The sequence below is a fragment of the Lepisosteus platostomus genome, chromosome 3 (assembly GCF_059453375.1).
Source record: "Lepisosteus platostomus isolate fLepPlt1 chromosome 3, fLepPlt1.hap1, whole genome shotgun sequence".
In the NCBI taxonomy this organism is placed as follows: Eukaryota; Metazoa; Chordata; class Actinopteri; order Semionotiformes; family Lepisosteidae; genus Lepisosteus; species Lepisosteus platostomus.
In genome coordinates, this window is record NC_142613.1 from 24235356 (window position 1) to 24260713 (window position 25358).

Sequence of the window (25358 nt, forward strand, 5' to 3'; positions counted from 1 at the left end):
AAAAATCACAGGGTGTTTCTCGAAAAGAGTAGAGATGTAACTCTAGTGTCCTGGACAAATTTCCCATTGGCCCAATCATGGCCTCCTAATAATCCCCATTTATGAATTGGCTTCATTACTCTGCTCTCCTCCCCACTGATAGCTGATGTGTGGAGAGCGTTCTGGCGCACTATGGCTGCCGTCACATCATCCAGGTGGATGCTGCACATTGGTGGTGGTGGAGGAGAGTCCCCATTACCTGTAAAGCGCTTTGAGTGGAGTGTCCAGAAAAGCGCTATATACGTGTTAGCAATTATTATTATTATTTTGTTTTGCTTTACTTCATACATAATATAGTATCTCAGTGCCAAAGTTTTTATTTCACCAGCCTCTGAAATTCTTCTGTTAAATAGAACACATTTCACATTAAGGTGCAAATACAGTAGAATATCATGAACATAAGTAAGGTCTGCAAATGAGAGGGGGGTTTCAGCTCATTGTACTCATTTGGTACTCAATGAATCTAAAACCATTTCTTAAACATGCCCAGAGTTTGGGCCTCAACCATGTGATTGGGAAGGCTTTTTCAGATACCACCTACACTTTGAATAAAGAAATAAGCACCCCATAAGTTTCCAATTGTGGCCCCATGTCCCAGGATTTTATATACTGGGTCAAACCTTGCCTGATTCTCTTCTGTTCTAGACTGAAGAGATTTATCTCCATTAACATTGTATATGTCCATATACAACATTTTTCTGAGCCCAGAACTCATTTTTATTGTTCTACTTTAAGTCCGTAATATCTTTCTGTAGTATGGTTACTAAAACTGAACACATTACCCTAAATGAGGTCTTACTAGTAGTACTTACAAATACTAGTAGTACTTGTAGAATTTAAGGATAACTTTTCTGGATTTCAAATTTTCGCTATGAACTCAAGCATTCTGTTTGCTTTTTTTATTGCTTTCCCCATTGTCTTCATTCAAAAAAAGAAGAATGTAAAACAGCCAAATTCCTTTCACGCAGCTCCAGAGCTCCCATGTGATACTGTGTGTATAATGTACTGTATGTTCCTACTACCAGTATGGATCATGTCACACTTATTAGAGTTTAATTGCACTTACCAAGTTTCAGCCCATACTGTAATTCTGTCAAAGTCTTCTAGAACTCCCTTGCTACAGTCTCTGGGTTTTCACTCCCCCTATTTTAGTATCATCCGCACATTTGTCTAATTTGCTTACAATATCAAATCTACAGTAGATCTTCATGTAGAACAGGAAGAGGAACAGGCATAAAACAGATCCTAAAATAGGCCAGCATAGATTCCTACTTATTTTAATTGGAGAATCAGCCTTTTATGAGGGGCCTTGTCAAATGCCTTCTGGAAATCTAAAAGTACTGTATCATGTCAAATGTTTTAGTGTTTTCTAATGTGCTTGTTTATTGTTTAAAGAATTTTAGCAAGTTAGACAAGACCTTTCCTTTCTAAATCCCTGTTGGTTGTCTCTTAAAATGTCCATGCTTTCTAAAATGTCCAAGCATTCTTCTAGTTAGCTTTATCATTTCCATAATTTTACCTATAAAACAGCAGGAAGATTGATTAGTCTGTAGTTTGCTAGTTAATTTATCTCCCCTTTTTGTGAACTGATGCTATAATATACAGTATTTGTAATTTTCCAATATGTCGGTACTGCACCCATTCTACTGTGAGAGGGAGTGAAATAGAAATTGAAATATTCTAGCTAGAGGTCTAAGAAAAACATCTCTCATTTCCTCATGTATGACTGGGAACACACTATCAAACTCCAATGATTTACAGTAATTACTGTAGTTTTAACCCTATTACCGTACCTCCTCTAGAGCCACAGTATACTTACAGTATGTCATGCTAAGATTATCATGTCAGCTTCTAGTATAAACATCTGTATGAATTATTAATGTCCTATATCAACTATATTTAGTCCTCTTTTATTAATCCTGTATTATCAGTCAGACTTGTTCCTCCCACATTAACTGTTCTTTTACTGTTGTATTATTGGAAGACGTGCTGTATAATTCTGATGCTGTATCTACTGTATGTCAGAGTAGTGAACCCTTTTGAATAATCCTTGTAATATACTCCTCCTTCTGATTTTTTCTTAGTGTGTCCAATAAACCATGTACTGTAGGTCACATTTTCACTGATTTGAGAACAAATTCACTTTGTTACAGTATTATCTTGTAGGTCCTGTTGCTGACAACAACCACAGCAATTTTAAAGGGCTGGGACCCTTCACCATGCACAGGTTTGTTAGATTGCTAAAAGAATCTCCAGGATTCCCAGAGATCAACACAAGATCACGTAATTGCTGTTTTTATTACTCTAGAAATTGCAATAAAGTTTCAGCATCCACTCAAAAAGAACATGAGAAAAAATATCCATAAGGGACACATGCACACCACAACAAATTAACACAATAGGATGCTAGTAACCAAACAAAAGTCCCCAAGCAGCACTCCTTACATGCCATGCAGTCTCATCTCCCCCTGTGATATTAAAAATGTCCCCAGTCTCCCAAATCAGTTTTGTCTGTTATCCTGGTGTGCCTCTTTTCCATTACCGAAGAACGAAATGAAACCGTGTAATCCTTCGATTGTCTCTAGCATCCCACTCCGTTTTGGCTGTCCCAAACAATTTGTTCAATTACTGTATAACCCCCCTACCCTGCTGCCTGCAACAAATACAGGATATGGGAAAAATAAGAGCTTCCCTGAACTTGCTCGGCCTTCACAGGTTCAGGTATATACAGTACATTACTGTGTGTTCTGTTTTTGGCCAGAAATCCAAGACTTAATGTATGAAAAACAGAAATCTCTGCAAGAAAGCATCACCTTAGCTACAGTATATACCTTCCTGGTCTTACAGTATATAACAGTGAGCTACCTTTGCCCATTTCTGCATTAGGTGGTCTATATACTGCAGGTGGTCATGCCAATTCAATTTGAATTCTCTGGTTTAACCCATATAGATTCTAAATGCCCATACCCTCTTGCTTCAATTCTCGAGTTTATAGACTCTCTAGATTCTAAACAAAAACTGGTATTTATTATTATTTTTTAAAATTACTAAGTAACCAAAACTAATGATAGTAACCAAAAAACATCCATCCATTTTCTAACTGCTTCTTCCAATTCAGGGTTGTGTGGTGAGCTGGATCCTATCCTGTTCATTGCAGCGATAACACACAGACACATATGCTCACAATCTCACAAATAGGGACAATTATCCCAGAAGCCAATTAATATACCAGTATGTTTTTGTACTGTAGAAGGAAATCAGAACACCCAAAGGAAACCCATATGGACATGGGGAGAGCATACAAACTCCCTGCAGATAGTCCCCCTTGTCCAGGACTGAACAAAGCTAACCATTGTCCCACCATCCCACCCTGATATAGATATTGTATAAATGTTATAAAGAGTGGACACACAATGGATTTCATAGAAATTATGAAAAATTATATTTCTGTGACTTAGACAAGGTTCACATTCACTTTTAAAGTTTGTTCTTATTTGTTTGATTGTTTAATCTTGACCAGATGTTTCTTAAAAGAAACCAGGGTGATGAGTTCAACAACATGGTTGGTTAGTTTATTCCATATTCCCGCAATCCTTTGGGTAAAAAAGTGCCTCCTATTTTCAGTTTCAAATGTACTTCCACATAGTTTTCACTTGGGCTTCTGGTTAATTTCCTAAAAATACATCAATTTATTAGATTCCTAAGTTGATTTTTTGTGTGCAAATTTACTCTTTCTTTTGTTGTTGAATTTGTATAATAATTTCATGGTCTTTCATAGTCTCTATGAAATTATCTAAGACTGAAATTCATTCTTATTTTGGTGACCTTTGTGAGCCAGTATGTCAGTTACAGTAGCTTGGGGACCTCCCTTGTATGATAAAAATTGTCAAAGATTAGCAGTTTAAACTGTGAAATATACAACACAGGAATGAAAAAACACAAAAGTAGTATACGAAAACTTATGGAGATTGTATCTTTCTCTTTCCATAGCACAAACCATCAAGTCTCCAACACATGCATTATTCTGTATTTCATACTCTTGCAGCAGTAAGTACTGGTAGCAATTTGCCATTTTAATTAAAAAGGATCTTTTAAAATGGAATAGTTAAAAACCAAGAGATGTGACAGATACTTCACTTCTCTGACAGCACTAGAATAATCTTGTCAGGCACAGAGCTGCAGAGGAGTTGAAGACAAAGGAGAGCTGAATTATTCATGTTAATTTCTCCTCAGAAGTGTCTTTCTCGGTGACCTTGGTTTCCCTTTTTTCCCCCAGTATCAGCTAGTCAAACCTGTTATTAACACCCCTCTACTCAGCCTCCCATATGTCTACCTCTTTTTGTTTTAATGTCTCTCTTCAGCAATTACTTTTCAGCCATTACAATATGTACAGTATATATTTCCAAAGAACAGAAAGATTTTTAAATGTTTACAATCAAGTTATATCTTGTTTGAGCAGCTAATTGCTATTCATTCCCTCCTGGCACCAGCGTACAAAAATCTAATGTTATCTTAGAATCAGAGTCTAGCCAGCTTGTTTCACACTGTGATCTGGAAAAAATAAGACAAGAGCCAGTTGGAGGGCACTTATTCCTTGTGATTCTGTAAATGCATGTCCTGCTACACATCTGAAATGACCAGATCTTGGTATGACTTGGGCCCGTTCACCAGCTTGACTGGGGGCATAAGGTCCATTGTTTATATTCATATTGATATCTTTAATATTTGTATTATTTTTTATCCTGATTGAGAATTGAAGACAGTATGCTTAATCAATAATAATTGCTCTCCCAGATACATGGGTGGAAAGCATAAACCTAAATTCAGAGAGGTCTGTTTTGTTATTTGAATCTGAATGGGAGCTCCAGTTTAAAGACTTCACACTGTGACTACCCTCTTTCAAAAGGAAGTACCTTTCATTTTTATTTCGATACAATTTAAGAAGACATAGTAGTACCTTTTAGTAATGTCTGGGCAATTTCAGTCACCACAGTCTACAAAATAAGACAAGCAATCAGTGGTTCTAAAAGAAGTATACAGTATTAACACAATATATTTTACCCATTTATTCAGAAAACAATAAACTAATTTTTACTTACTTCTTACTATTCCAACTTCCAAATGAAAATGCTTCAAAGTTCTTAAAATGGGAACTAAAGTACTTGATAAGTTTATTATGAAATGTAAACAATAAAATTCTAAATGCAAGGGGTATTTTTTTAAACCATTACTTTTAAACTATTATCTTTTACACTTAATAATAATAATAATAATAATAATAATAATAATAATAATAATAATAAAAATAATAATAATAATAATAATAATAATAATAATTGCTTACACTTATATTGCGCTTTTCTGGACACTCCACTCAAAGTGCTTTACAGGTAATGGGGACTCCCATCCACCACCACATAATGGGAAGATCTACAATGTGACCCGAGATTCAGCCTTGAAAGAGACATATTTATTGGAACAAGTAAAGGGTTTATTCCATGCTGAAAAGAGAAGAAAGAAAACACAGCGTTTCGGCCATGGAGCCTTCTTCAGGCTCAAGACAGGGCAGAAAACAAAGGTAATGTAGGAGCAAGGGGTGGGAGCAGGGGACAGAAAGAGAGGCCAATCAGGATGTGTGAAGTCAGGATAGGTGAAGAGAAGTGTGAAATGAAACCTACAATAAATAGAGAGAATTTAGAAGAAAAGTAGTCTGTCGTTAAGAGAAGTGGGAAGGTGTGATCCTAGCTGCAGAATAATTTTGGTTTCTGTAGTCTTTCTGATGTATGAGTTCGGAAAACCATCTTTGAGAACACAGACGGAGAAATTAGAGTGGTCATGGCCGTCAGAGATGAAATGAGAAACAATGGGCTTGGAGAGATCTTTAATCTTCACAGCCCTAACATGTTCTCTGAAGTGGTCTCCGAGTCTCCTTCCTGTTTCTCCAATGTACAGTAGATGGCTGGGCATTTACTGCAAGAGATACAGTAAATAAGTTTGCTGGAGGTACAAGATGCCATCTGGGTGATCTGGAATTGTCCTGAGGGGCCTTGAATGAGTGTGGTGTTAGATCTGTGCAGGTGATACAGCGAACTCTGTTGCAAGGGAAAGTGCCTGGTGTGGATGGTTGCTGAGGGCGGACAATGGAGCTGTGAACAAGAAGGTTACACAGATTAGGTGGTTGGCGATTTGAGATGATGGGGTGGTCAGAAAAAAGGGCCCCAATGAAGGGATCATTCTGTAGGATGGAAAAGTTGTCGTTAATACTCCTGGGGATAGGAAGTGTGTTGGGGTGGTAGGGAAGCACCAAAGGAATGCTGTTGTTACGTCAGGAGTTCCTGCTCAAGTTGATGGTCCGAGGGGGGTTTTTGGCTCGGGCAAGGGCCCTTTCAATAACACTGCTAGGGTATCCTCTGTTGGTGAAAAAAGCGTACATTTTGAGGGCTTGGTTCTGGAAATCGATGTTGTTGCTGCATAATTGTTGTAGCCGAAGGAACTGTGAAAAAGGGAGAGTTTTTAGTGTGTTTGGGGTGAAATGAGCTATACAGGAGATACTGTAGCTGTTTGAATCCGTGGGTTTGTAATAGACCGAAGTAGAGTCGAGGGTAGTTAATGGAGAAGTTGATGTCTAGAAACGGGAGAGTAGTGGAAGATATGGTAACTGTATATTTGAGGAACGAGTGGAAGTTTGTGAAATGGTATAGAAAGTGCTCAAGCTGGTCGTTGGAGCATGTGTCGGCACTGACGCAGTCATCAATGTATCGCTTTTAGAGGTCAGGAACAGAGCCAGTGTAGGAAGCGAAGAAGCGTTCTTCTACCCAGCCGACAAAAATATTGGCATAGCTGGGTCCCATTCTGGTGCCCATGGCAACTCCACTCACCTGTTGGTAAAAAATGGTTATTGAATGAGAATGCATTCAGTGTGGGAACCAATTCTGCAAGACATACCAGGGTGTGGGTGGATGGATCAAGCACTGTGTGTTTGTCCAGCGTGCGCTTGAGGACTGTGAGGCCGTCATTATGGAGAATGACAGTGTAAAGAGATGTTATGTCCATGGTAAAAATGTAGCATTCGGGGCCCTGAAATTTGAAATCATTAAAAAGTTGGAGCACGTGGTTGGTGTCCTTCTACCAGCAGTCTCATGAGGCTGTCGAGAAAGGCCGAATGTGGATTTTGGGGAAAAATTGAGATACCTGCGGATGTTCAGTGATTTTCTGGTTCGCCTCCTGGGGGAGCTCCTTACTGCTGATAAGAACGGAGATGGTGGATACTACTTCCTTTAAGTAGTCAGCGGTAGGGTCCTGTTGGAGAGGGAGGTAGGCAGAAGTGTCGATTAGTTGTCTAGATGCTTCAAAGATATATAGGTCCTTACGCCACACCACAACAGTGCCTCCTTTGTCCGCTCGTCCTAGTTTTCCAAAGAGTTTGGTTGCATCTGCCTTCCTCTTCTGAGCACCTGGATATTCATGCCCTTCATCAAAGTCTTTTTTAATCCTGGCGTCATATGACTGCCTCCCGGAGAGTTGATTGGCTGCCCAGGAAAAAATAAAGACCACAATCTTTGCAGCAGACAGCAGAAATGTTTTGATTTCATCCAGTTTAATGGTATGGACAGCCAGTGCAAGGAGAGATCTGTGTGAAGAATTGAATAATTGATTTAATTGCCTGGATAAGAGAATATTTAAGTAAGGCACTTAAATTCTGGGCCAGATAAGTCCTCCCCATCTTTTTTGGAACTGATAGCTGTGCCCTCTTGAAACACAAAGCATAGTCACAACAAGTGGTTGAGAGGCTGGTCTCCATGACGGCCCAAAGTGCTCCTTGAGTTTTTTTTTTTAGGCTAAGGGAATTGTTTCATGAATTTTTGCTCTCACTCACTGTACATGCCTAATTTACTTTTTACTAGTGTATTTTAATCTTTTATCCACTTTCCCAGATGATTAGGCCATTCATTTAGATTCCATCATCCATTTTTGCTCTCTCTACAGTAGTGTTTGTTTGGAAATATACTCATTAGCCTGTATTTGAAAGGTAATAGAATAAAAAAACACAACTGTTGAACTAATCTGTTAAACTCCAATTTTCTCATTTGTAATGAAATAAGAAAACTATGGTTATAAGGAGATATAGATATCATACGTTTATTTTTTAAATTTTCTTCACACAGATCAGAGAAATTCAGTTTTCTAGAAGAAATATCTCATTTACCTAAATGAACAATCAAAGAAAAGTAAGGAAATCGCGTGAGTGAACCATTAGGAAACTATGGTCAAAATACATTATGATTTGAATTATTTTTGAAACTGTACAAATGTTTAAAACTTCAGGAAATCAGACTATGAAAGTATAAGGCTTTAAGATAGGTAAAATAGAAGAAAGTAAATAAGTAATTTGTAGAAATGGGATAGCAGCATTTCAGAGATAACTTGAACCACAGTTTTGTAATGTTCTAAATAAGACAACCAACTTTATAATAATCCTGGATTTCTGTAGATAAACAAAGCATAATAAAAATAGTTGTTAAAATGACCATAACCCTCCTAGGAATAAGAAACAATGTTTCTCATAGGAAGCCACATTCTGTCTGTTTGTCATTGAACAACAAACAGGAACTTTTCATTACTCTCATCCCTACCTAGTGAGCTATTTAAATCTGTCTGAATCTTTAGGTTACCCAGTGACACAGCATGTAAACTTGGCATCTTGTATGATACATACCCACATCATCATCTGCTCTAATCCTTGTTTTGGCATATTGCTGTTTTTAACTTGAAGGGAAGGTGCCAACAGTGTTCTAATTGACAGGTCTCCACTGAAGCTTGCAATGCAGATGCTCTAAACTAGGCATGTAATGTAGTTTGTGTTTTCATAGCACAAGCTAACAAAGTCATTGGTATACAGAACATCAGATTGAAAACATGGTGAAAACTGTAGCTTTGTCAAAGAAGTCCATAGTGACCATGGTATTAAAAGCTTTATATAAAAATATATTTTTTATCTTTGTAATTGTTTACAAAATGTGTATTCACTATAAAACTAAATTCATAAGCTGTTTTAAATATCTTGTAGCAAAAACCACTTGTGATCTGGAGGACAGGCATAATGCAAAGCTGGATTTTCTGCAGAATGCCACTACTTGAGAAGCTCTCCACCATCATGTTAATAAGACAGCCAGCAAGATGCAGAGCTGAGAAAACTCAGAAAACAATACATCAAAATCACCTATGAACTGAGGGAGAAATGTACATCCCTATAGGATAACAAATTACAGAAGAGAGAACTTTTGAAAGGCTGAGCAATGAACTGCTGCAATAAGCCAATCAGGAGATGGCCCTCAACTCAAGTTCAGGATGTACAATGCTAAGGTAGAGAATCTGGAGTCCTAGCTAATGCAGACAATTGGTAAGTGGAGACAGCTGTAGAAGATAAACCTTTCAACAGAAACCATGCTTGAGATAATCCAGAGGGAAGGAGGGTAAATGTAGAGAATCATCAACTTGAAGGGAGCACATACCTGTACATTCATATATTTGCAGAAAACCACCTTTAATTGGTAAGGAACATGTCAAGCCTAAGCCTATCCTGGAAGGACAAGGCACAAGATGGAAGGAATACTACCTCGATGGAATGCCAGTCATTGCATAGACTAAGGGACAATTTGGAGACTTCAGTTAACCTTGGCACCATGTCTCAGGGAGGAGGGAGGAAATTAATTTGTGTACCTGGAGAAAAACCATGTGAACAAACCCGTAGGAAAAACAAGCAAAATCCACAAAGAAGATGGTGCAGGTTGGAATCAGACCCAGCACCCAAGAGGCATTTGACAGCAACACTAACTGCCATGTCATTATACCATTTTCTTGTTAAACAAGAAAAAAACAAAGCTTTCTCTAAAGCTACATATGCTGAACTTTTTTTTCAAGCAGTGCTTTTATCTCTTGAAAAACTCAGTGATCATTTGTTTTTCAATTGTTTCTTCATCACTCTTTTTAGCTTGCACTCATTGTCTTATTCTATTGCACTTTCTGATAATGCCTTTAATGCCTATAAGTTTACTCATTTTCAAAGGGTCAAAGTGCCCAGGCCCCTAGTTACAAAATGAGTGTGGAACAGTGGATTTAAAAGCCGAGTCAATATGATCAAAATGAACATTCCGGTAACCCAGGTGTTAAAGAGCAAGAGCCAGTCTACCAAGCCACATAATTGTTAGGGAAAATTGAACTAAATAAAATAAACCCCAGCTTTTTTCAGTTCTATTGTAAAGCTAGTGGATGTGAGTGGTTTTGCTAAATAAAGACATTTTTGTGGTGTGTCAGCATCTGTCCTTTGAGCATTGTGCTCCCATGGAGAATGACTGCATTGAAATCAGCAAACACTAAACAATGGGCAGTCTGACTGTGAGTCATAAGAGAAAGAGTGACACCTTTTTTGCTGTGAGCCTGAAAACACTCCATTGTCTCCTCTGCAAAGAAACATATTCTAAAGGCAGAATTTTATCTGTTAAGCCTCATGCCATTTCTTACATACAGTACTTGTGTTGTGCTTAGATATAGTGAGACTTTTTAAATTCTCATTGAATAATGACATTATGCTATACAGATCCTGGCAAGCCATATTAGTTATCCTCACTAATTGCAATGTTAAAAGTGAAATTGTTTTTTGGCAAAGAAAAAATACCTTTGGTTTAAGGTAGCTTGTCAAAATTTGTCTCCTGTGTAGCTCAATTAGTAACAGTGCTCAACCATCCAAGTTGGGCTCTATGGCTCAAACGTTACAAGTGATAGCCTGGGACATTGCATTAGCTGACTGTCACCATGATCACCAGTGAGATGTATGAATCTATGTACATCAGTTCTGAATGTACTTCAGAATTACAGTATTACAATAGCTTTCAAAGTTTATTAGAATTAGTCCTCTACCATCCCAACCTGTAGTCTGTAAGTGACATTCACAACCACTCATATTGGAGAATTCTGAGAAAGACCTTATTTGGAGTGCTGTGTACGATTTTGGTCCCCAGCTGGAATGCACTTGGAATGCAGATACATTTCTGGGTTTAAAGGAACATCTTATTCTGACAGGCTAAAAAGCTGAATCTTTTTAGGTTTTGAACAGAGAAAAATAAAACAAAATAAGACCTGACAGGTAAAATAAGTTGCAAACACAGGTGAAAACACAGGTGCTACAGGTGATAGCAACAAAGCCAAAAAACTGATTGAAATAAATAAGAAAACTTATTTTCAGTAATATAACAGCAGAAGAACAAAAAATGAAATACTATGTATCAGAAATGTTTAGGTGAAGAAAGGGAAGTATCTTAATATTAAAATGATATTTAACTTTTTATGTTTACCAAGGAAGAAATCGACCACTTGCCTCAGGGTGAGGAAAGACAAAGTTCTATATTAAACAGTATTGGTACAGAGCCCAAAGTGTTTCATGTATTAGAATCACTTAAGATAAACAAAACTGTACGGCTTGGTGATATTCTACAACATGTTATTCATATACCATTAAATTCTTCCAGTAGTCACTGAGGACAGGGGTAACACTCAGCCATCATGAAAAGGTTTAGGAAATTGAATCAAATAATTCTACACCAAGAAGACTTATTTCTGAAACATGTAAAGTTACATAAACAATAATTGAAACTAACCAAGAAGACCACCTGTATGGTAACAGAATTTTTTAAAGTAGTCAGCTTGGATTTAGAATAGACAGATCTTGCTTACCTAACTTAGTGTTCCATGAAAAAGCAATAGCAGTAATGTACTGTATATGAACAGATCGCATGATATGGCATATTCAGGATTTTATAATGAAGATAAGGATTTTCAGAACTTTTCTAATTGAATTTGTAAGGTATTCAAGGAAATGCACGTGCTTATATTAAGAATTGAATAAGTCATATAAAACAACACAGATAAGAGGTGATAATTAGGGTGATATACTTTGTGGAATGTTACAGGAATTTGTACTGTACATGGACCACTATTCTAAATTTGTATCAGTGATCTGGTATACTTAGCATAGTGGTCAAGTTTTCAGATAATATCAAAATAGAGGGGTTAGTAAATGTTGTAGAAGCAGGTGGAAATTCAGAGAAACTAGCAATGTTTACAAAATTCAAGATTGGAGAAATACCTGGCAGATTACATTTAATGTAGACAAGTGCAGAACATTACATTCAGGTAGCAGAAACATAAACTGACTTGGTCACAACTGACTTGTGATATGAGCCAGGCTCAATGTACTGGATCACATACTGTATTTATGAGAGTTCAACAGTTTGAACAAAAATAATGACTTTATTGGTTAACTCACTCGGGAGCCATCTTTTGTGTTCATTTTAATTATTTCTTAGGGAGTCACAAAGAGGAGTGAAAAAAGGCGACAGGAACTCTGACCTTTATTATAAGCAAACTGCAACCTGTCATAATGATGTCAAACAGATTGATTAGGAGGTGACAATACTTGTTTCACTTGAAGACCGTGTTTATTGTGCATCATGAGTAATGGTATTTTATTGCAGGTTTTGTGGTGGGGATAGATAGATAATACTTTATTAATCCCGTAGGGAAATTGATGAATAGCATTTTGGAACAAATCTGGGCACTGGTTGACCCAAGTCATTGATCAGATCACCCTTTAAATTCCTTCATGAAGCCATATAAGATCCACCTGGAATTAGGGTAGTACTCTAAACACTTTTTGAGGATATCTGTGATTCCAAAGAAGATTAAAAAAGATCATTGGGCCTGAGAAGCAAAAATAATATAGCTTTATACTTTTAGCAGCATCTAAGATTACTTAATTCTCATTCTTCCAATATATTATCTTGTCTCATGATGAAGCTGCCTTCTATCTCCCAAAAAGTGTGATTGCCCAGAGTACTTTATTTTGAATCATCCTTTTTTTCTGTAATCCTTGTGATCATGAGAAAATGGAGAAAAGGGGCTTATGGTATTTACTGAACCACAAAGTAACTCACTGTTACTGTTAGTCAGTTTGTACGTGTGGAAACAATCTGTGAAGATCAGGTCCCAGAGTATTGAACAATGATATATGATTTTCAAATTGTACAGTGATGGAATAAATTGAAAAATATTAGTCAGTGCTGCTGTCAGTATTTTGTTCATTTGTATTGGTGTATTTTCTTTTGCCTTAGGGCATTCAATCAGCTGTTAGTGGAGGAGTTCGCGCATACTGAGAAGAACTGTGTCAGAATATTACAGTGCTTTCAATTTTAACACTCCCAATTTAACTCACTGAAACAGCGAGCTGTGTTTAAAACTAAAGATAGCCTGACTGGAGATAGTAAATACAGTCCACTGTGACTTGGTGGTGATTATTATTCTCAGTGGAGCTCAATGTTTTGCTTGTCAGCTGCTTGTTTTTCCACTACAGCTAAACCATATTTAGCATTTATAATTTACAACATTGAGCAACCATTAGCAACAGACTCAACATACTGAAGATATGGATTCATGGAAATGGATGATCTTAGTAGAGACCAGTGTGGATAGTAAAAACTGCTGTTTCTATATAATATGAAAGCAATGCGTGTGAATGCACGGTATATGTGGCTTATTAAAAAGGCTGGAACAAGGATAGAATGTATGTTTTACTTTCTGCTGTGCTCTCCTGCTGTGTTGTGATGTTGGCAGTGTGAACAGAAAACTAGAAAGTACAGTATTTTGTCACCAGCTCACACATTTAAGGGTAGAAGCACTCCCTCTAGTGTAAGTCATGACTAGTGCACCATCAGGCAACTACGGTGTTCCTCATACAGAACATTGACATGTTAGAAGTAAAATCTGGCCCATGACATTTTAAGTCATTTAATCAAATACCAGAATCACATTTATCAGAGTTCCAGGCTTATTTAATTAAACTTTTTGGAAATTATACAATTTAGTAAATAAAGCAGCATGCTTCCACTAGAGAACCATGTTTTAATAAAACAACGTAGGGGCATTAGACAGCAAAAGGCTTCTATCTAGAGAAAAACTACAGGAAATGCCTTGAGATACTCTCTGGTGATGACCCTTAAGTGGCTGCAAGTCTGGGTCTTTTTCTTGGCTGACTCTGTTAGGGGAGTGGTGTGTTTCCCCAAGCAGGCATTTTGATCTGTTGTTCATGCAGATTGAAGAGATGATCCCTTAAAGATCATTTTAATTTAGCGGAATTGGTGAGTATTGCATTTTTTTGGATTATGCCTTCAGAATTCTTTTTAAGTATTCCTAATACACAGCATTTAAGTTAAATAAATAGATTATATTTTTATATTTCTAAAAGACTTCAAATTAACTGAACAAATTAGCAAACATTCTAAAGATGTTCCGTCTTTTGGATGAGATGTTAAACTGAGAGGTCCGAGCATTTCTTGATAAGAGTAGGGAGTTATCCCAGTGTCTGGGCCAAATTTCTCCCCTCAGCCTTTACTGTTGCCTCCAAATTGTCCCCAAGTATAATTGGCTTGCACTTGCCCTGCGATGGACTGGCTCCCCTTCCAGGTTGTACCCTACCTTGCGCTCATGGCTTGCCAGGTAGGCTCCGGCTTTCCGCGACACCATATGGTATAAAGCAGTTTGGTAAATGACATGACATGACTAAAGATGTTCAAGTAGGTACAGGTAGCTGCATCAGCATGCATAGATTGCAAAGGAACACATAAAGGTTAATTCCATGCTGAAAAGAGAAGAAACTAAACACATCATTTCACCTATGGAGCCTTCTTCAGGTGTGAAGAAGAAGGCTCCATAGCTGAAATGTTGTGTTTCTTTTCTCATCTCCTTTCAGCATGGAATAAACTGTTACTTGTTCCTTAAAAATACTGTAGATGTTTATAAGTTAACCTTATGAGGGTATGAAAATATGTGTAAAATTACCCTTCATTTCCTCTGAAATCTAAGATACAGAGGGGCAAGGGTGTGTGGGTGGCTGTGTTAAATGCTAAATCTTGCTTGCAGTTATAAATTATGGAACAGTTCTCCTCTGGAGGATACAGATGGATACATCTGCTTAGGGAAATATTTGTACATTGGAGATACTGAGTGTTGTTCTAGAACCACCATTATGAGATTGTGCAATTAAGCATCAGTGTGTCATTTGAAAGAGCACTGAATAGCAGAGCTTGAGACCAACAATTATGCATTCACTGAAATGTAATTAGACTGGGGAAGCAGTAGGGTTCCTAGCTGGACTGAGAGTCCATTCCCTAGGAAATTGTTCAGGGAGACACCAGGTCATTTCACAAGACAATGCAGGAAATGATGAACAACAGCAGGTACAATCACAGGTAGTATTAACACAGTTTTCTCATACTGTATACAGTGTAAAACAGTTTCCACAAGAACCTTACTGTGGTTTAGAGAACCTTTGTACAATTTTGTTCAATTAGTCTTATTCTAACCTTCTCAAAAAGGCTACATTCTGGGGGGGGGGGGGGGGAGGTTGGTTAGGGTTGACATTACCTTTGTCTGAAAAGTTTATAGATAGATTTTCAAAAAAGATCTAGAGAAAAGATGCACATATAAAGCAATAGTGGGGAAATGCATGTACAGAAATATGTTTTGTCGCATTTATATATATAAGTTTATATATATAAAGGTTTGTCTGAATTTATACACTTTTATACACTTGGAGCAATTTTATTTTCCAAGAGCTAATATCTCTGAAGGTAATCCTGATTATTCTTCAATGATTACAAGCTTTTATAGAAAGAATTTATCTGAAACATGTTATGCATATTGATTATATCCCAGAACAAGTGGGAGAGCTATTCAGGAACTTATCATTGCAGTCACAAATGATGTTTACCTAATATTAAGGGGATTTTTTTCTCCCACAGAAGCCTCTTGCTGACAATAAAGATCCACATAAGCACTTACAATTAATCATCATACAACTTGAAAAGTGCAAAACAATTAACCTACTGCAGGTGATGTGGAGAGTTGATGTGTTGTAGGACTATTTAAAAAAACTCAATATGAAAACAAAAGCTCTAAGGGACTATGAAAAAAATAAAAATAAAAGGGAAAGCAGTATCACGTCTAAAAAATTCTAAATGACAGGCATTCCTCTAGTGTTGTGATGGTCGCTAGTGTTCCCATGACAGAGAGCAACAGATGACATGAAGCAACAGAACCCAGTCATATCCCACCACTCCTTTGTTCAGAGGCAGACTGCTGTCAGCTAATTGGATGTTTCTGGAATGCTCACAAATGCATACACAATGAGCCCCATTCCACAATTTTCATGAGAAGCATTCTTCTCTCCATAATTGCTTCTAATTTATGCTCAAGTTAGAAGGAAAGTCTCAAAGCAGAATTGAATTACAAAACACAGGAAAGTTGAGTTCACTGTGGTGTACAAAGCTTCTAGAATACAAATTAGTTTATTTGTGGAATTAACCATAACTGCATTTTTAAACAGCAGAAGAGACTATACAGTATATATAGTAGTCTATCAGAAAATATGCAATGTTTAAATTTATTTGTAGACAGTATTTTGAGAATCTTTGTTTTGACTTTCATAACTTCTCCTCCAGGTTGAGCAGGTTATACGTCTGATTTACTTTCTTCAACTCATACAGTACCTTACATATTCTAGAGATTTGGAGACTATGGTGGCCAATCAAGAATAATGATTTTATTTTACCTTTGCCATCCTACTGGTTAAATCCATTTGCAACAAGATTGTGTTTCTTGACAGATGGCATCAGGATTTGGATAAAATATTCTGGTAAAGTTTGGAATCCACCTTGCTGTAAATTCTGTAAAAGGACAGGAGAGAACAAAACAACTATAAAGCAGAACAAATTAATCTAATTGGGTTACAGATGGAATTACATTCTTCTCAACGTGAGCTTCACATTTCTGTGCTAAACATTCTGCCTTTGAGAAATTGGTGTTTCTTCCAACTACATCACATACAGTAGTTGCATTCACTTTGTGAGTCAATTTGTTGGCATTTAGCAAATATTCTTTACTTTTGTGGTGACGTGCTAGTTTCCTGGTGTAGACATTGATGGTAGTGTCGGTGAATGTTATTATGCAAGACGTTTTTAAAACTAAATTGTTCATCAACTTATAACTTTTCTACATCAGTACTAAGCACTTCGGAGAACTGCTCCCTGTGGTACACAGTTTGCAACTGTCCAAAGTTTATCTTACAAGATGTAACCAGGTGAAGAGACTCATCAGCTTGTTTGGTGTTTATTTCACTACAGATCACAGCAGCTGCATAGGCTTGATCCATAGCTCCTCATCACATGTGAAGCATGTGCACTCCAGGTCAGACTAATATCTTATGACAGCCTATAGCTCTGACTTCTGCTAAGAGGCTAAACTGTGGAACAATAAACTATGTGGGAGTGTTATGTCCAAATACTTTGGAAAATATTTCAATCATTGGTTGATTTTGTTGTTTTACAGATGGACGTTCTGAGATGTGGAAGTGTACACAGTATTAGTTTTGGAACTATTGTATGAAGTTCATATTAAAAGTAAAAAGCCGGGGCTTGAAAATGCTTTGAAGCCCTCTGTTGGTAAGCACTGTCATTACAGTCTGTTAGAGCAAAAATTAACAGATGAACACAGAGTGGTTAAATCTTTTGGGTAACTCTTCACAATTAGTGTCCCTATTAGTAATTACAGTATATGTGAAGCAATTAGTGTGGATAATTTCCTGTGGAGTTAAAATGAAATACATTTTAATCACAACACATTCATAGGATTGATATTCAACAGACTTCCCCTATTGGGAATTGAATTTGCCACAACAATCACTTTTTGTTGGCATATTTAATAATTAATTAATAATTCCTTACACTTATATACTGTAAAGCTTTTTTGGACACTCAACTCAAAGCGCTTTAAAGGTAATGGGGACTCCCCTACACCACCACCAATGTGCAGTACCTACATGGATGATTGGACAGAAGCCATAGTGCACCAGTATGCTCACCACACATCAGCTATCAGTGGGGAGGAGAACAGTGATGAAGCCAATATATAGATGGGGATTATTAGGAGGCCATAAATGGTAAAGGCCAATGGGAAATTTGGCCAGGACACTGGGGTAACACCTCTACTCTTTTTGAGAAAAACCCTGGGATTTTTATTGACCACAGAGAGTCAGGACCTCGGTTTTACATCTCATCCGAGGCACGGCGCCTTTTTACAGTATAGTCTCCCCGTCATATATACTGGGGCATTAGACCTACACAGACCACAGAGTAAGCTACCCCTGCTGGCCCCACTAACAATTCCAGAAGCAAACATAGTTTATCCCACCCAGTTACTGACCAGGCTCACACCAGTTTCAGGGTGATATGGTTGCTGACAATATTTGATAGCATTCACTAGTTTGTACTGTATAATATCGTCTTAGTATAAAGGCAATCAATTACTAAACCAAGCTGAGGAAATAAAAAATAAAAAGCACAATATAGGAAAGAATCCTTATGTTCTCTAAGGATCCAAAAGGACTCACTATACCTTTGTTCTTAATAAAATTCTGATTTATCATTTAGGTGGCAAACCATGCTGCAATATGCTACTCTTTCCCTTTTCAAAGTGAAAAAATAAATACACTAAACCAGTAACATTTTGAGTTAAAATATTTTATATTTTGGAGACCTGTATATTTCCTCAGACAAGACAGAAAAGTTGGAGAAATCATGTCTGCTCTAAGGGATAAAGAGTCCTTTGTTAATCTTGCTAGGTTTGGAACTTAAATGGGTGACTTCTTAAAACTTAAAACTTCCATTCTAAGTTTAAAAATCTTGTGCGTGAGGGTGCTGATTCATTTTCTAAAAAAAGTGAGTGTTCTGATTTCCAATCTCTCAGCAGGTAAGTGAAAAGGTTAGGAACATGACCCCTAAGACTTAATTCATGTATTATTATTTTTTATATATATAATAGTGCCTTTGAAATGTATTCAAACCCTTTCATGGTGTTCACAATTTGTTGCTTCAAAGTTTGCATTCATAACACTTTGAAGTAGAATTAATATTTGTTACACATATAGTTTGACCTATTCCACAAATTCAGAGTAAAATAGTAAGAAAGAAGAAAATATATGAAAATATACTAAATGAAAATGGAAAAGACATGCCTGCATAAGTATTCAAACCTTTTGCTGTGGCAATCCTTAGCGTAAGGTGCACAAAATTACCTTAACAAGATTAGATAAGTGGTGATATTTTTAGAGAGCATTTTCTTGATTGTGATTGTGACTAGGAGGATATTGTACAGCCACTACACTAGGAATAAAACGTTCATCCATTTTTAACAGCTTTATTGAGTACCTGGTAGCGAGAGATGCCAGAGCCTAACCCTGCAAGCAACAATCATGGCATGGAATGATGGCAGACAACTTCTCCTTCATCTCTGCTGCTCTAACTTATCCTCCACAAAATTTTTATTTTTTTACCCTTTGGTTAACCTCTCCCTTACTTGTCCTGTGTCAGTTTTTGGTTGGCCTTCAGCCATTCAAAAAACATCCATAACACCTTTTCTGTCTGTACACCACCACCAACAATAATAATAATGATGATGATGAAGAACAAAAAAGAGAGAAAGAATGAAAGGGTGATGTGCAACAATTAAAAGTGAATTAAATTAGCTCGCAAGTACTGTATTTGTTATACCTTTAAATGGTTCAATATCCAATTAATTTGCAGTAAACAAAAGCAAAAGACAAGCTTTCTTGACAGTGAGCAGAAAAAAAAATGAAGGCTAGTCTATAATTTTATTTATGGCTTATCAATTGTCAAACAATGTTGACAGCTGACAAAATCAAAGATAATTTTTAGCCGTAGGCTGTGTGATGCCATTTGTGTTAAAATGGGTATTGTTTGTTTGAGGATAAAATGCAAGAGAGACTTGGTTACTAGCTGTAAAGGGTTAAATAATAATAATTGTATTATTATCATTATTATCATGTTTAATAATAATGAACATAATTATTTGAAAATCACCATACCCGAGGCAGTTACTGGAAGCAGTTTGATGGAAGACCAGATTTAAATGAACATTTAATATGATTGGGTGGGTAGCTGCGTCAGCATGCGTAGGCTGCAAGGGAACAAGTTATAGGTTTATTCCATGCTGAAAAAAAGAAGAAAGAGAACACAACGTTTCGGCCGTGGAGCCTTCTTCAGGTGTGACACCTGAAGAAGGCTCCACGGCCGAAACGTTGTGTTCTCTTTCTTCTTTTTTTCATGCATGGAATAAACCTATAACTTGTTCCTTTGCATTTAATATGATTGCTCACCTGCTGTATTTATACTTTAACTAAAATTTGGGAGATTTTTTCAATGAAATGTACCTTGATCGAACTGATTTAAGGGTTTACTAATAAAACTTTCTTTTATCTTTCCAGTATAACAAAATGTACAGTAACTTTGTTCTGCTGCATTGACACTTTTTACAGTAAACATTTACAGGAGATGCATTGGAAATAATAGTTGGCTTTTATAAAAGCAACTGGTAAATGTGCTAAGCAATTTGAAGATGTTAAGAATGTTATTTTAATATCTCATTATTAACTTATTAACACCTATATTCACTTATCATGTCACCGTGTAGCGGAGCTAGTGTGGTGACGTCAGCGCCCTCACTGCACGTAGCAGGGTCCTCAGCTGCCTGGGCTGGGGGAGGTCTCCATTAGCTCACGCGGTATGTGCCCAGTTGCATTACGCTGGTGACCTGGGTTCACACCCCAGGTGTGGGAGACCTGAACTACTATAATCTAGTGAAGTACACTTGAGCTTTTCTTCTTGGGTTACTGTCAAGAACACTTTCCTACATTCTTACAGTGTCACTTGGGTAAAGTAGTGGTAAGACTTTATCAAACACTAACATATAAAATAATCAAAAGCTGAGGAAAAAACTGAAGTTCATTAATTCAGAAATAGCATTGGAAACACACCATTTTTTTATTTACTGTGACAGAGCAAATGAAAAATCTCCAGCACTCAAGAGTCCCAGTTTGCCAGGTTTTGGTGTATTAGGACATTATAACATAAGAAATGTATTTATTATTCAATATTGATGTAATATGGTCTTTAATCATTAGGCATGCTATTGGCATCTGCTGTTCTAAAATCCATATGAAACATTTATTTAGCACATTTATTTGTCATCTTCTATTATTAATCCCCTAATATCTTATAAATTATTTATTCCTACTTTTACAATTCTTTTTATTTTTTGTTTTATTGTTAGAAAAACAATCAGGAATTTAAATCCAAGGAAATTATACTTAAACTCTACAATGCACTAGTAAGAATGTGGAATACTGTGTTTTAGTCAATATACTATAGAAAAGACATTACAGTTTTAGAAAGAATTCAAAGAAAAGCAATAAAAATGATTTGTGGTCTCAAGAAACTGTTGTATATAGGCATGTTGAGGTAGTTTTCATGTGGACATGTAGAGTGTAATCTCTTCAGGAAGATGAGAGGAGATATGATCCAATCTGTAAATAAAATACTCAGGAGATTGTTCCACACAAGTTTTAATTTGTTATTGAAATGAAAAAAACTGTGTACATCTATCAAGCAATTGCTATTAGGCTGGTTCAACCAAGTACATGAACATGAAAAATAATCTTCTGTATACAGGCAAACATCTAAAGAACACAGAGACAGAAGAGAAAACCATAAAAAGTGCTAACTTAGACTCAAGGTATGTCCAACTGCGAAAAGCTTAAAGGAAAAAAGGAAAATTGCATTTTCAGCTTCACTGAACGTTGCTGAAAGTGGGTGGTGGAGGGTGTTTTGGGCAACAGGGTCATTTCATTTCATACTTTTGTTTGGGTTGGTAGTTCCATAGCATTGGAGGACCGGACCACCAGCTTATTTCATTAAATTTGTTATATCCATTTTCTAACCATTTTATTCATGTTAGGGTCAAAGGGGAACTGGAGCCTATCTTGGGAAGCAAAGGACAAAAGACAGGATACATCCTGGACAGGACCACAGGGCACACACAGACACATCAAGGCCAATTTTCCTAGAAGTCAATAATCTACCAGTATGTCTGTGGACTGGAAGGAAACCTGAGCATTTTGGTGAAAATTCAGTATGTAAAGTGTAAAGTTCAGATTGTATTGAACATAATGTAACCAGGATATTTAAGCAGCACCTGAAGTGTGGCAAAGGGAGCAGGATACAGCAACATCAAGCCAGAGTTTACGAAACACCTGGGGTCATGTGTTCCTGCCTGGATGGCCCAGTTGTACACGCTTTTTGTGAACTCCAATACCACCTTAAAGTTGTGGAGAGCAAAGATTATTGCCATTCCTAAACCTGGAAAAAGACCTTCAATTTTCAGCCAGCTACTGCTCAGTCTCTTTCCTGTCAGTCCCTTCCATTATCCTTCAGTGCCTAGCTCTCCAATACATTACGGCAGTTGTTGAAGAAGTCCTCAGTGTGGACCAGACTGGTTCCCGCAAGGAACGCAGCACAGCAGAACAGGTGCTGGCCTTCAACTCCTTCATCGAAAATGTTTTTTGTAAAAAAAGCTGAAGACAGTTTCTTGGGTCTTTGACCTCACGGCATCCTCCCCAGTGGGCAACCAAAATAACCCAAACCCTGCTGAGCAACAGACAATTCAGTTCACCCCGGACAGGAAGTAAGTACATAGAAACAACAGATAAATAAATTCCTTCAAGGATGAGTATTGTCTCCTACCCTGTTTAATATGTACATAAACTCCTAAAAAACACATCCTGAAAGTTCATACAGTGCAATGAAAAGGTATTTGCCCCCTTCCTCATTTACTCAATTATTGCAGATTTCAACCAAAATGTAATATTAGATAAAGGGAACCTGAGTGAACAAATAACACCTCACAAGTGCATCTATAACCTTGTGAAGTGAGGCCATATTCACTAAGTAATAACTATTTTTTTTAAATTACCGATATGCAAAGATTATGTTACATCCAAAATGAAACTAAAAATGAATTTCTTATTTTGCAGTTACTTGAAGGGGACCTGAAATACACAGAGACAGCAGTTTGGTATTTATTCAGTGCTTCTTATACAGGTAATACAAGAAAAACTCAATAACATAAATACAAAGCATACAGCACTAGTCTTTTGGTCAGAGAAAACCAAGGAAATTTCTACCAAACATTGGTAATTACATCAGAAATAATTTATTTTTGTTTCAGTGTTGACATGTATTACTATCAATGGGGGGACAATGTTAGGAGAGACTGTCCCCAAAAAAACTGACTCCTCAACAAACACAATGTTGAGGCATTCTCTGTCTCGGTCATCTTCACAATTAAAAAAATATTCTGGATTTATTTTCTCCAGTGTGGAATTTCATTTTAGTGGAGTTTGGAATAATAAAGCAAAATAGAATGGAAGTCAATGGGAAGTCCCATCCAATACAGGAATACACAATCAACCATGGAATACCACGCTAACGAGCCCCAGATTAAATTTAACAGCTGCCTCTGACAGCTTACTTTGACTTTATATGTGCAAAGTAGACTCTTTCACTCACACGTGTTTTATCATATTTTTATATACATGTATACAGTATATGCCTATATATGCAAATTATACATAATCAGCATGCCAAGGCAGGAACCTAAGACTCAGGACACCACAGCTGTGAGACTGCAGTTAATAACACCATCCCATCAAACCATTTTAACCAGGTCGCTTTTAAATACTGTGCACTTTTTCTATAAAAATGTTATTCCTAGGACAAAAAACTTGTATTTAGAACTATAATTGTTTAAAGGATAATTGCTAATCTTGATGTTTTATATTAAATAATGTGTTTTATTTTAAGGTAAGCTTAGTGGATTCAATACTGTATTCATTTTATGTCTGAGTGCTACCTGAGATTCATTTAAAGATTCATACTTTTGCTTGCACAGGCCCTGAATAGGAACAGCAGACACAGGCTACTGCATACTAATTGAAATATGCCTGATTTATTGATTCTCATGAATGTGAACTCTGTCAGTTCGCTCTCTCCTTCTGTGCGGGAGTCATACATCCATTGTTGCTAGATAAGTATAATTCAGTACTCAACATTATCAATCTTGAGAAGTAACTTTTTATCCTAGAACCATGTTTTAATATCATTGTATTTATTTTAGTAAAAGTATTTACTTTGAGTATCTGATTTTATTTCAATTTTCTTATTTTGTTACAATAAAAGAGAACATAATCAAATTGATACATCAATAAATCTGTCTCCCCCTTCCACTCTTAATTAACAAAAGAAAAAGATATATTTACAAACTGACTTGAAGACAAAATATACAAAACATGGGCTTCCCAAAAAATCATATAGCTTTAAATAGTGATTTAAATCATATACCTTTATTAAACCATGCCCTTCAAACTTCATCAAACTTCCCATAGGATATTTGGTACAGTATATCTTTTGGTATATCTGGACTAAAAGCAAGAGGTGAGTCAGAAAAACGTTTACCAGAAATACCCAAATACTTCTTGCAAGCACGGAGTGAAATTATTAAGAACACCATAAGAATTGGCCACATCTCCTATAGCTTTAAAATTATTTATATAACTAAAAGCAGACAATTGCAAAGGGTAACAAACTAAAGCCTCTATTTTCACCCATAGGATTCAGCAGATTGTGAGCCTGAATAGGCCAATTATACAAGTGAATGTTAAGAAGGACCACACCCCTAGGAAAAGGAGCACACACTAGAAAAAGGGAACACACACAACTTAGCATACAAATCCAATCGAAGAAATAAAGTTAAAGAAGAGCTGCCTTCTATACTTAACAGAATGCAACCTACAGCTAAATCTCCTCTGTAAACTCAGATGCCACAAAATGAAGGGGAACCTCCCTATTCTAAAAATACATTCACCAACAAGAAAGGCCATTTTTAATCAAGGGATTCTTTACAGAGAAAATCACACAGGAGAATTTCCTAAAACAACAGAATAGTAAAATCTCTAAATATTTAGCTCTCATCTAGTCTTTCTGGACAATCTGAATAAGGAGGTCCTGCTTTCAACATCTCCCTTTTCCTCTCCCTTTTTTTCTGTCTGCCTGTTTTATGCCCTGTTCCTGAACTGATGATTAAAACTTAATCATTTACCTAGAACTTAATTAACTAAGGGAAACTATGGTAGACTTTACCATTGCTTTAATCACTGAGGCTGGGACCACTATATCACAGTCAACATCCCCTTATTTTGAAGCTGGAAATGTGGACACTAGCCAGGTTTCCCCATTGTATCTAGATTAACTTTGTATTAATAGGTTTTAAAGTGAAGATTTAAAAGTGCTGACTGACTTGCA

At 36.7% G+C, this 25358-nt stretch overlaps 1 long non-coding RNA gene across 1 annotated transcript; it reads right to left on the bottom strand.

Annotated features, from left to right (window-relative positions):
• Positions 1-5778: 5778 nt before the first annotated feature.
• On the bottom strand, positions 5779-25358 carry LOC148674680 (uncharacterized). Its single transcript, XR_015935584.1, has 5 exons — positions 25197-25358; positions 22972-23047; positions 16700-16814; positions 7231-7338; positions 5779-6917 (listed from the first exon to the last, which is right to left on the bottom strand). It is a non-coding gene; the product is annotated as an uncharacterized LOC148674680 (long non-coding RNA).